A 13,230-nucleotide genomic window follows, 5' to 3' on the forward strand; every position below is an offset into this window, starting at 1 on the left:
TTACTCAGCTGATGTGGATGCTGTGACCACTGGCACCAGCCTCTCAAGAACTTCATCTGGACTGAGGAGTTCAGTCAGATCTTTCTCTGGTGTCTTTATGTACTTCTGCAGATCAAACTCATCCAGGTGCTCTTCTGAAATCTCAAACTTAAACCTACCAGTCTTCCACTCTCCTGGTAAGAGCATGACTACAGACAGAGTTCCTGAGCTCCTGTCAATGACCTCTACTACAGCATGGTGATTCAACTCATTCAGACAGTAGAACAGGTTAACACTTCTGTCTGAAGTATTATGTAATATGATCTTCTTCTCATTTCTGATCTTCTCCTCATCTCTGATCTTCTCCTTGACATACTGGACTGTTTGCTCTGGGCTCTGTGATTGGCTTCTTATCTGTGGCAGTAGGTGCCTTAGGAGATTCTGATTGGACTCCAGAGAGAGGCCAAGAAGGAAGCGGAGGAAAAGGTCCAGGTGTCCGTTCTCACTCTGTAAGGCCAGATCCACTGCAGTCGTGTGTAGGTCATGAAGTGTTGAAGCTCTGAACAGAGCAGAGAGCGGAGAGGTTTGCTGTTGGTCAGGCATGCTTCTCTCTGTGTTGCTGAAGCAGAGGAACACATATAAAGCTGCAAGAAACTCCTGAATGCTCAGATGCACAAAGCTGAACACCTTCCCCTGGTACAGCCCAGCCTCCTCTCTGAAGATCTGAGAACACACTCCTGAGTACACTGAAGCTTCTGTGACATCTATGCCACACTCTCTCAGGTCTTCCTCATAGAAGATCAGATTGCCCTTCTCCAGTTGTTGGAAAGCCAGTTTCCCCAGTTTGAAAATAATCTCTTCATCTGTCTCTTTTCTCCCTGTGTACTTGTGCTTTTTCATGCTTGTCTGAATGATCAGGAAGTGTGTGTACATTTGAGTTAGAGTCCTTGGCATTTGTAGACTCCCCGATTCATCTGAAGTTCTCTCTACAACAGTGGCAGTAATCCAGCAGAAGACTGGAATGTGGCACATGATGTAGAGGCTCCTGGATGACTTTCAGGTGTGTGATGGTTCTGTTAGCCAAATTCTCATCACTGATTCTCTTCCCAAAGTACTCCTCTTTCTGTGGGTTATTGAATCCTCTTATTTCAGTCAGCTGGTCCACACACTCAGGAGGGATCAGATGAGCTGCTGCTGGTCGGGTGGTGATCCAGAGGCGAGCAGAGGGAAGCAGATTCCCCTTGATGAGGTTTGTCAGCAGCACGTCCACTGAGGCTGGCTCTGTCACATCACAACACCTTGGGTTGGAGTGGAAATCTAGAGGAAGTCGACACTCATCAAGACCATCAAAGATAAACATGTGCTCTGAACTGCTGAAGATTGCTTGATTTTTTATTTCTGGGTGAAAGTGTTGAAGTAGCTCCGCCAGACTGATTTTCTTCTCCTTCATCAGGTTCAGCTCTCGGAAAGGAAGAGGAAATATTAAGTAGACATCCTGATTGGCTTTTCCTTCAGCCCAGTCTAGAATGAACTTCTGCACAGAGATTGTTTTTCCAATGCCAGCCACTCCCTCTGTAAGCACTGTTCTGATGTGTTTGTCTTGTCCAGATAAGGGTTTAAAGATGTCACTGCATTTGACTGGTCTGCCTTGTGCTGCTTCTATCCAGGATGCTATCTCTATCTGTCTGACCTCATGTTCATTATTGACCCCTCCTCTTCCCCCCTCTGTGATGTAGAGATCTGTGTAGATCTCATGGAGGAGTTTGGTGTCTCCCTGATTTGGTACTCCCTCAGCCAGATGCTGAAATTTCCTCTTCAGAGTGGATCTGAGTTTCTCATGGACCTCTGCCTCTGCTGGTGTCCATCTAGATCAATGACAGAATCACACAACGCTTACAGATGAACATCACCACAGGACACCTTTAAGGAATAATGTCAACAAAATATCATGACAATATTCCTACAAGATTCAGAATGTCTATGTTGTAATATATTAGCTTCACATCTATTAGAGCGGACTAAAGCTCATGACACCATAATGTAGTAATGTTCTCTCATAAACACACTGAACAGACACAGTGGGGTTTTTCAATATGATCACAATGTGAATATGCAGGGGGGTTCTAGACTGTAATAGACACTGACAGACATGGAGGGTCAGTTTGCAGGTGACTGACAAACAATTACGTTTATTTCACTCATATACTCATCGTTAGGACACAGTATGGTTCCTTCACATGAACAAAATCAATCACATCATAACTAATTCTACAGGAACAATCAATGCTCAGTTCAGAAGAGCTCATATACTCATTGTTACAACACAGTAGGGTTCCTTCACAGGAACAAAATAAATCACATCATAACTAGTACTAAAGCAACAATCAATGCTCAGTTCAGAAGAGCCACTAGGGAAAATACATATAACAGCGTAAAGAGGGTTCTAGAACGTTACTGACATAAACAGAATCAAAGGTGGTTTGAAGAGGATTTTGGTGACTGCCTGACAGAATGTCATCCATGATCTCACCTGTGTTCTGCAGCAGAGTCCCTCTCTGTCTCGTCCGTCCTCTTGGACTGTGTGTCTGATGCCCCCTGCTGGACGCTGTTAACACAACATAACCCTAAAGTGAGTATTCTCACACCTCCCTCAGAGAGACTATCCTGGTCACTACACCCACACACACACACAAACAATACAAAATACATATACAAAATACATAAATACAGCTGTCAGGAGGGAATAGACCCCACTGGGGCTGCTTTGGGCTAGCAACCTGTAGCAGCAGCATCTGTGGCTGATAGAGCCAAGTAGATGCACCCAACTAAGAACAGAAGAACAAACCAAAACAATAACCCTAGAGTCAGCGAGGGCAGGGGTGGAAGATGACTCACAGGCAGACCACATGGCTTTGGACTTTGGCATGGCTTGACTACAAGAAAGGGGATGCACACCTTTACGGCCATTTTGGGGAATAAGAAGAAAGCTCTTCAGGTTGGCAGGCATCATGCAGCTGGTGAACAGCAAAGACAAACCAAGCAGACTAAGAAGGAAACATGTAATGGGCAGAAACCAAAGGTTAGATAGCCAGGGTCCTCTGAAGTCAAGGAATGGAATTGAATCAATGTTGTTTTAAAAGGAATTTTAGAAGTTTTGAAGGATACAGCAGAGTATGAATTGAATTGGAAGGGTGAGGTAATCTATAATTATGGCATGGAAAGATATGGAGTTTGTCAGAAAGAAAGGAGAAGCAAGGTCAAGACAAGGTTGAGATAGAGAGGCTGATTTGAGAAAGGAAGAAGCAATGGAAACAAGCAGATGATGAACGGAGAGTTATCAGTCTACTGCAGGCAGAGGCAAAGATTAGACTGGCTACGTAGAGGAGGACGGAGCTCCTAAAACGAAAAAAAAAAGAAGCTAGGAGTGCATTAGGTAGAAAAATATAATGATACAGTGATACAGTGGTGTGGTGAACATGGAGCAACTTTGCTGAAACGAGTGTCAAGTAAGGTCAGGCAGAGAAGGCCTACGTGCAGAGACGAGTGCAGTTCGTATCTGCAGGTGCAGGCTGACAAAGACAGTCGAGTATTCATAGAGGGGTCTCGGTATAGGGGATGCAGACAGGTGAAACCTTCTGAAGAGTTGTAAACAGGGTCTCAGACGCACACACACACGGACACACACACATGAGCACACAAGCCACCATTGTCTTGAAATGTTTCCCGGCAACAAGTGAGCAGAATATTTGATTGGCTTAACTTTGACAAGTATTTAGCTTTTGATTGGAAAAGCATAATGTTTACTAACAGGAATTATACTGTACTGAGAGTCTAGCATAGATGCTCCATGGACCACCACTGATGTCCTCTGGGTCAAGGAATGGAATTGCATCAATGTTAAAGTGTTTCTATCAGTAAGTGAAAAGTGGTGGAAGAGAGGTTTTATATTGATGGTGAGGTGATTCCTTCTCTTGTGGAAAAACCAGTGGAGAGTTTAGGCAGGTGGTACAATTCCACACTGAGTGACCGAGGACAGGTTTCAGACCATAGAAAATTCATAGTTAAGGCTAGCAGTATTACTGATAAGACCCTCTTGACTGGTAAACTGAATATGTGGTGCTTGCAGTTTGGACTTTTGTCATGCGTAAGCTGGCCTTTGACTGTATGAAGTTGCAATTTCAGAGCTGGAGAAATTTGCCAAAGTCATGAATAGGGCAGTTAGGAAATGGCTAAGGGTACCGTAGGATTGGAGATTGCTGGCTGATGTCGGAAGGCAACCTCAACCTCAAGGTGTCCATCTGGATCAACATGTATGCTTGATCTAAACAGCAATTCTCAAGCTGGTCAAACAGCTGATGAGGTAGTGGGTCACTGGGCTTAACTGGTTGTTTTTGGCACGTACTGCTTTCCAAACTAAATGATTTACCGACCTGTCAGAGTCACATGTAGACACGCCCCCTTCAGAGGCTCCGCTCCTCTTCTTCTTCTTCACATCTGGTTCATCAGAGTCCATCACGTCTGTAAACACACACACACACAAATAAATAAATAAATAAATTAATTAATAAAAGGAGTCCTGGCTCTGAAATCAGAAACAGACGTGGCTCGGACCGAGACATACACAATTACAGCCAATCAACACGTTGCTTCAGGAGCATGAAAGGGAGGGGTGTAACTTGATTGGCTGTTGAGCTCAAATATCAACAACACGTTGCCAGAGCCGCAGACACACCTTTGATTAAGAAGTGTGAATTATTTGTGTTATATACACATCATTGATTTGCTGTATACAAAACTTTAAAAGTTAATTTATTGTTAAAATATTCATATAAGCAGTGATCAAGCCCTTAATTGGGGCACAACTCATTGACGTAAAATTAGGTTAACATTAGCATTATTCAAAGGCATTAGCTCACAGAGACTCAAACCTGCTTGTATTAAAGACAAATAGAGCAAGTAAATTAAAGTTGTGTACAGTTGTGGCTACCCCAAGTCCCGGGGGTCTGTTTCCCTAAGATAATTCTGATATATATAAATCTTTATTTCAGACGCCAAGTTCCATATAAAATAACAGACATACAACTATAAAAAAGAGAGAAAAACAAGAAAATACAACATACATAATACAGTTCATTAAAAAGTATGAAGACTTTTGTGCCAATGTCGTCTTAATGTCGAAGTAAATCGATAGCAGCTCTTTAGAGGGTTGACCAGAGCCTCTACTATACAGTTCTCAGATTGGTCCAATCGACACATGAAACCATACATCAATTGTCTCAAGAGCGCCTCACAGGTTGGTACGTGCTTAGACACAAACAACTGACTAGCACTATGCCACCTAGGCACATGAAGCAGCAATCTAAAACCATCATTGTAAGCTACTTTCAGTCTCTGTATACTCCTTTTCCTGTACTTAGACCACAACTGAGCAGTGTACAATGGTGTTATGTAGGTTCTAAACAGGGAACATTTAACTGAGTCTGAGCACATAGAAAAGCTGCTATGCATTTCATTAGAGGAAGTACTGATCAATGCAGAACAAGGGCTACTATATTGAATTTACTGGAAATACATCAATTTGTCATTGTTTTGGATGGATGTTTGTTGAAATGAAACACTTTCATATGCATGCAGTCACAGTAGCATCTGCATTTTTGTAAATACAGCTTTGTTTACATATAATTAAATTCACTTGGATGTGCATGATATTGATGGATCTGAATTAAACTTTAATGTAGATTAAAGATTCAGATTGTATTGTAAAATGTCCAAATATTCAATATCATGGTGACGTACATATTCCCTGATTTTGAAACAATTCAAATATCTTTATCTCCTTTATTTTTACCTTACATCTGACAGGTGTTGCTTCTCACTAATATTGGCTTTTGCTGTCGTTTTCTGTTCAGTTAAATTTGAGGGGTGGAGAACTAATTGATTTTGAACAGCAGTAGTAAAATAAGCCAACTGTGTACTTTCAAAGCAGCAATCCATATTAAATGCATGTCAAAGTGCATATCTGGTCTGAACACTGAACACTGAACAGAGGAAAACTCAGTTTAATCAACAATAAATCTTTATTCTTTTTTGCTGTTGTTGTTGGGGTGTTTGTTGTCGCTACTAATTCCCTAATACATGCTTGAAAACGGAGGGTTGAGGGCTATATTGGTTTGGTTGCAATCTGCAACAATCTGCGCCTACACCCTATGTATATCCTGCTAGAACTTCCGATACTCTACATTTAGCATTGTTTTCAAACATATTCTTGGCTTAAACAAATACTCCTATATTTATACATACATACTTCTCAAAACTCATTCATGCTATGAAGCTCATATGGTTTCTTATATACATATGTAATTTCACAAAACGCTCACATTTAGCAGAAGATTATATATGTTACACTCATCCTTATCCATTAGATAGGTCGCAGAACGTAACTCACAGGAAGTAACTCACCCTATCAGTGCACAGCCACCACATTCACACATGTAGTTCCTTAAACTTTCACTCAGAATAAGCAAACAAATTAACATTTAAGTCTATTGTTATCAGGAACACTATCATTTGACATAACACATTTTTCTTCGAACGGAAAATATCTTATTTAATTTCATTCTTGCTCATTTTCTCACTAAATGCGGCGGTATTACGCACCGCAGCGGTAGGCCTACGTCTAGCTTTGTGAACTCATAGGCTACTGGAGGAAGTCCCTGACGGACTCCTTGACCTATAGGCTATTCTCCTTCCAAACAGAAACAAAAAAAACGGTAGCCTACTACTACCGCTGTCTAAACAAACCAACTGTGCGCTTTAAAAAAAAATGTGAAAGGTAGGGAACTGTCATAGGATAGCCTACGCCCTAACTGTCGTTGCATCGGTTTCATTCTTACCCGGAAATAGCCGAGTTTTGTGATAACATTACATCAACTCTGCCGGGTCGAAGTTCTTTGCCCACCTGATGGTGTTTGTATCCGTGTGGAGATGCCCGCAGATGTCTTACTGCTCTGCAGGGAGGCTGGGAGTCTCACCCACTGCTTCTCTTCATCGCGCGTCGAGTGAACGGAGAGGGGACAAGACGAGACCCGCCGATGTCGGTAGGAAAACTGTATGATCAGGGAAAGTGTATTAAAACCGGATGTCGTCACTTTAAGCCGGTCTCTGGTTGGATAAAGCTTTTCAGCAGAAATGGACAAGGACCTTTACTTTTTAGTTGAGAAGTTGTGTTGATCGCCTGGCATGCAAACGATCGGTTTTCTTTAAATTATTATTATTTTTGTGAAGTTATACGGCTTATGTGAATAAAGCTATCTACACAACTTTTTATATGTCTACATTGACTCGTTTAGTTGTTCATGTGGTACACGTAGGTCTTAACTGAAGCTAACGCTTAGACCAACAATCCATTGGAACACATAGTAGCTAGCTAGCCTCGCTGCTAATAAGTCTAACGTTAGCATGCTAATATGAATAGACCCATTATAGTCAGGTGGCTTAATGCTCAATTGACTTGTTAACCGAACTTTTACGAAGTCATACAACTAAACACACAAGTGACTTGTTAACCTATGTCTACATTGACTCGGTTAGTTGTCCATGTGGTACACGAATGTTGCAGAGTATTGTCCTATTGTAGGACTTAACTGAAGCTAACGCTTAGACCAACAATCCATTGGAACACATAGTAGCTAGCTAGCCTCGCTGCTAATAAGTCTAACGTTAGCATGCTAATATGAATAGACCCATTATAGTCAGGTGGCTTAATGCTCAATTGACTTGTTAACCGAACTTTTACGAAGTCATACAACTAAACACACAAGTGACTTGTTAACCTATGTCTACATTGACTCGGTTAGTTGTCCATGTGGTACACGAATGTTGCAGAGTATTGTCCTATTGTAGGACTTAACTGAAGCTAACGCTTAGACCAACAATCCATTGGAACACATAGTAGCTAGCTAGCCTCGCTGCTAATAAGTCTAACGTTAGCATGCTAATATGAATAGACCCATTATAGTCAGGTGGCTTAATGCTCAATTGACTTGTTAACCGAACTTTTACGAAGTCATACAACTAAACACACAAGTGACTTGTTAACCGAACTTTTACGAAGCTATATGACCAAACACAAAGCTAGCACTGTTAATTCCGCTATAGCTAGCCAGGTCAATTAGCTCGCCTAAGATACTGCAATTTAAGCTAACCAATTACCTCATTTCCCCCAAAACCCATCGATTACATGTGTTTGTGATGTGTAACATATATCCTTAATCAGTCATTCAAGTTATTAACGTTTATTTACCGCTAGCGATTACACGACACAAGGGTAATTCAATCGCTATTAATGTTGAACTTGAACTTCAACAACGTCACACAATATTAAAAGTCAGGCATCGGCATGGTTCCTACAGAATAAATCAAAGGTCCTTGTCCATTTCTGCTGAAAAGCTTTATCCAACCAGAGACCGGCTTAAAGTGACGACATCCGGTTTTAATACACTTTCCCTGATCATACAGTTTTCCTACCGACAGCCGACACTAAGTTCCGCGTTGTGCGAGAGGAAGCTGGGTTCGATATCAACAGCTGCAGAACAACTTCCACTTTCCTTCTGAACGCTGAGGCAGTGTAGGGTTCACCTCAGGCAGTTCGCCCCCTGCTGGTGAAGTGGTAGAAATTATTATTCTGGCTGAAATGCGTTCTACAGACTACCTTTCAAAAGTAGTCACTTCTTCTGGAGTAGTGGGACATGTTTCAAACAACAATTCAGTTTGTTTCCGCCCATTGAAGTGAAGATGGCGCTGTTTTAAGGCATGAAGATGGAACAAAGTTTAAAGGCTTCTGATAATGTCTCACCGGTAGCTCAAAGGTCTGGATGGGCTCGCTATCAGAGTTATATGTGAATCTACCCAGGAACTTCCCTTCCTCCTGCTCATCAAAGCCACTCAGGCCCTGGAGGAGGAGATGGATGCAGACACACACGCACGCACACACACACAGACACACACGCACACACGCACACACACACACACACACACACACACGCACAGACACACAGACACACACGCACACACACCAAGGTTATTATAGTTTTGCATTTTTCACTAGTTTTTATTTTTATTTCGTTTTGACTTTTTGTTTTCAATTTCAGTTTAGTTTTAATTAGTTTTCAAAGCGGGTTTGCTAGTTTAGTTTAGTTTCTATTTTTGGAAAATGCTTAGTTTGAGTTTAGTTTTTATTAGTTTCAGTATTAGTTTTAGTCTTTACTGCGGAATGCAACAGACCAGGGGGGGGGGGGGGGGCAGTTCAGGGAAGCTTAATTGTTTTGCTTGCAAAACAAAATGCTCAAAATGAATAGAAGATACAAGCTACAATAAATAATATGTAATAAAAACTCACCAAACATACCATTTAAAAAAAAAGTATTCACTTAGGACAGATGAACAGCCATCCACCAAAGACAACTATGAAAGATATGTGTCAGACGTGTGTCAGTCAGAATTTGCGCATGTCCTGCTCAAACAGACAGGAGACGGTGAGGCAGCGACGAGCTGTGCCTTATCTCAGATTGCGCAATCCCTCACAAACTGGGTTAAGCGCATGCGTAAAACCTATTTAGTTTTGCTGATCTGACGTAAAGCCGCAGTGAAAAAGCACGGAGAGGAGGCAAACAGTATCTCTGCTTCAATGAAGGGAGCATGCGAGAGGCCACCGGTTGGGTTAATGCTTGTTCTGCCGTTACTCTCTTATATTTTACCTTGACTACGAAAATAGAAGATTCTATAGCTAAGCTAAAACATTTCTCATAACTGGACTTTCAATCAAAACGTGAATTGATCAATAATGGGAGATCAATGCCGTAGCTAAAAGGTATGATTCAAACCACGGGACAGAAGATAACTCGATCGACTTCTCACATCCAAAGCCAAATTGCTTTGTAAATATTTTGAACCTCAAGAATAGATTTGATTTTGGACGTACAGCGGAGACCCTCAGGGGGCCTGTGCAACTTCTTAAGAGTTCATATTCACGAGTGCATAATCACACATATTAACACGAGTTCATCACAAGCTAGCAGCTGCCAACTGTATGTAGCTACCTTACCTATGTGTGTGTAAAGAATGCTGGTATGAAAAACAACCAGTAGCCTAGTCAATGTGCAAGCTGCCAATTGAATAGTGATTTAAGCTACTGTATTGGGTTTTATATATTTGTAAATCTGACTCTGAGTCAGTGCCTCACCAGCCACGAACCTCACCGCACGTTACTGTTCCAGCCTTCCAGGTAATCCCAAATAAGACTCTGTCGCTTTCTCCCGACTTTTGCCGCCATGAAACCAGGTGAGGGGCGTGTACTAAAAGTGGTACGGCGGAAGATAGACTAAAAGGCTATGTATGAAATACATTGACATTTATGAAATACATTGACAAAGACGAAAACTAAGGACATTTTCTCTATAATTCTATTTTATTTTAGTTAGTTTTGTAAAGACACAATAAAGTTTCAGTTAGTTATCGTTTTTTTATAAAGCCTCGTTTTTATTTTTATTTCAGTTAACGAAAAAAAAAATCACACCTCGTTTTCGTTTTTTCGTTAGTTTTCGTTAACTATAATAACCTTGACACACACACACGCACAGACACACGCACACACACACAAACACACACACACGTTAGCCAGCAGCTCGAGGCACATCCACAGGCTAATGGAATATACTGTCTTGGTATAGATGGATTTGGTAGCATTCTATAGTATATCTCTTCAGACACAGACCCAAACTGCTGGTAAAACTATAAGATGCTCTCTGCATAATCAGGGACTCACCAGTAGCAAACAGAGTCAAAGTCAAAACAGTCAGTGCAGGCTTCCTCAAGTGCTGGGTACGAGTAATGGACAAAGGAATATGGTATTTTAGATTCACTACATGCATTCATCCAGCAGATTAAACAACTTGTCTTACGTGACTGCCATACCAGACTGAGCAGACAGCAGGTCCTATGAACATTCAGATTAAACAGCGTGTCTATAAATATTCATACTTGCACAGCAGATTAAAAAGTGTGTCTTATAAACATTCATACATGCACAGCAGATTCAAAAGTGTGTTTTACAAACATTCATACATGCACAGCACATTAAACAGTGTGTTTTATAAACCTTCATACATGCACAGCACAATAAACAGTGTGTTTTATAAACCTTCATAAATGCACAGCACATTAAACAGTGTGTTTTATAAACCTTCATACATGCACAGCACATTAAACAGGGTGTTTTATAAACCTTCATACATGCACAGCACAATAAACAGGGTGTTTTATAAACATGGGCTTTGCTGTTTGGGTGTGTGATGAAGGGCCATACCTGCTGAGAAGCAGCGCATCCCTGAGGAGGCCAAAGAGGCTACAGCAGAGCAGGGCGAGACCAGCGAACAGCACTGAGACAACACACACACACACACACACCAAGGGAGCACACAGTTAGAGGATGGGCAGTGGTGTTGTCATGCTGCGTGTTGTTATGGTGGATAGATGGTGATGGTATGGAGAGATGTTACTATGGTGAGTGTTGTCATAGAGAGTGTTGTTATGGTGACTGTTGTCATGCTGCATGTTGTTACAGTGAGGTTTTGTCTAACTGAGATGGACTACCTTGTGTGAAGCTTGTCTCCACAAGCTCAGCATCACCAGAGAGCATCCTTGAGGAACCTGAAATTAAGAGAGTTGATTAATACTTAGATATATGACTACACACACACACACACACACACACACACACACACACACACACACAAACACACCAACACACTCACACACACACACACACACACAAACACAAACACACACACACACAAACACACACACACAAACACACACACACACACACACAAACACACACACACACACAACACACACACCCACACACACTCACTAGTGTGCTGGCTCCTGCTCAGAAGCATGCTCCTCTTCCTCCAGGTGGGGGCCAGGACGGCCTCGCACTCCTCTGAGGAAGAGTATCCAGAGGTGATGCACGACTGGTCCAGCAGGGGGCGCCCAGAGCTGCAGCTGCCGTAGGGGGAGGAGTGAGACACTGAGGGCACACTGAAGCAGGAGGCGGAGCCAACATGGCAGCTCTGGCTCTGAGTGGCCGCCTTCAGGGCAGAGACCACACCTGGAGGCGGGGCAGAATAGATACATACTGTTAGTGGGGGGTAGGATAGATACATACGTTTAGTGGGGGGGAGGGGGGGGGGTGACAGAGAGGCCACACCTGGGGGAGGGGAGGAAGCATGAAGTAGAGAAGTGACAAGAGTTTCACAACATGTCAACATACCCAACGAATGAGATAGATGAAAGAAGTGTGTGTGTGTGTATATATATACAGTTGCAATCAAAATTATTCACCCCCCATTGCACATTAGGTTTATTGGCAAAATATACAATTTCTCAGCTGTTTGCAATAAAAAAATATCATATCATTTCATGTGATCTCAGGAAGCACTCACAAAAGTGCAACCCAAATAAAATAACTTAAATAAACAATAAACATTGTATTGTACAACTACTTACAAACATACTTTTGTTAAATATCGAACTAGGCTGTGTAGTCAATAGGAAATAGAAATCAATTAAGTTCCGAATAAATTTCATTATTACCTTCGCAGTCCGATGCAAAAGCAATCTGATCATATTTTAGAACGTTCGTGGTTCTTATTTCATGCTGACATTGTTACGTGTTGAGCGTTATATTAACTACTTACTAACCGAGAGTGAGGTCATGCCGGGAAATATCAAACTTCGGCTTTGGCATATCAACCTTGCTATCGATACGTTAAAGCCTCAATTTGATATTTCCCGGCATGACCAAACGGTCGAGGTTAGTAAGTTGTTTATTATATGGCATTTTTCGCTCCTTTCATGTTGTAAATGAAAATAAATGTTAATTGTAAATATAAAACAGGTCGTTATGTTCAGCTGTGGGCCGTGTCTATTACCGCCTACTTTACGAAGTACACTGCAATACAGTGCGTACTGCGCACTACGCACTTACATCTGTAGTGCACTCCGTAGCTGATTAGTGTTGTCTCAAATGGAACACTGACGGACGCAAATGTGCGAGCCATTTACCCATAAATCTGGGCTCCTCCTCTTCCGCCACGTAGCCAAGATGGCGCCCGTTTACTCGTTTCACACTGCATTTTTGGACCGTTTTCAGTGCGCAATCCGGGTACTTTCAGTGCCCTGAATTCTGCT

At 41.9% G+C, this 13,230-nt stretch overlaps 1 long non-coding RNA gene and 1 pseudogene across 1 annotated transcript; both read right to left on the reverse strand.

Moving 5' to 3' along the window:
* LOC105893692 lies at positions 1-2,016 on the reverse strand (annotated as a pseudogene).
* A 214-nt stretch (positions 2,017-2,230) lies between these two features.
* Positions 2,231-7,063, reverse strand: LOC122128530. The gene is made up of 3 exons (XR_006151578.1): positions 6,938-7,063; positions 4,410-4,497; positions 2,231-2,584 (listed from the first exon to the last, which is right to left on the reverse strand). It is a non-coding gene; the product is annotated as an uncharacterized LOC122128530 (long non-coding RNA).
* Between the last annotated feature and the right edge of the window lie 6,167 nt (positions 7,064-13,230).

This window comes from Clupea harengus, chromosome 23, assembly GCF_900700415.2.
Source record: "Clupea harengus chromosome 23, Ch_v2.0.2, whole genome shotgun sequence".
NCBI classification, from domain to species: domain Eukaryota; kingdom Metazoa; phylum Chordata; class Actinopteri; order Clupeiformes; family Clupeidae; genus Clupea; species Clupea harengus.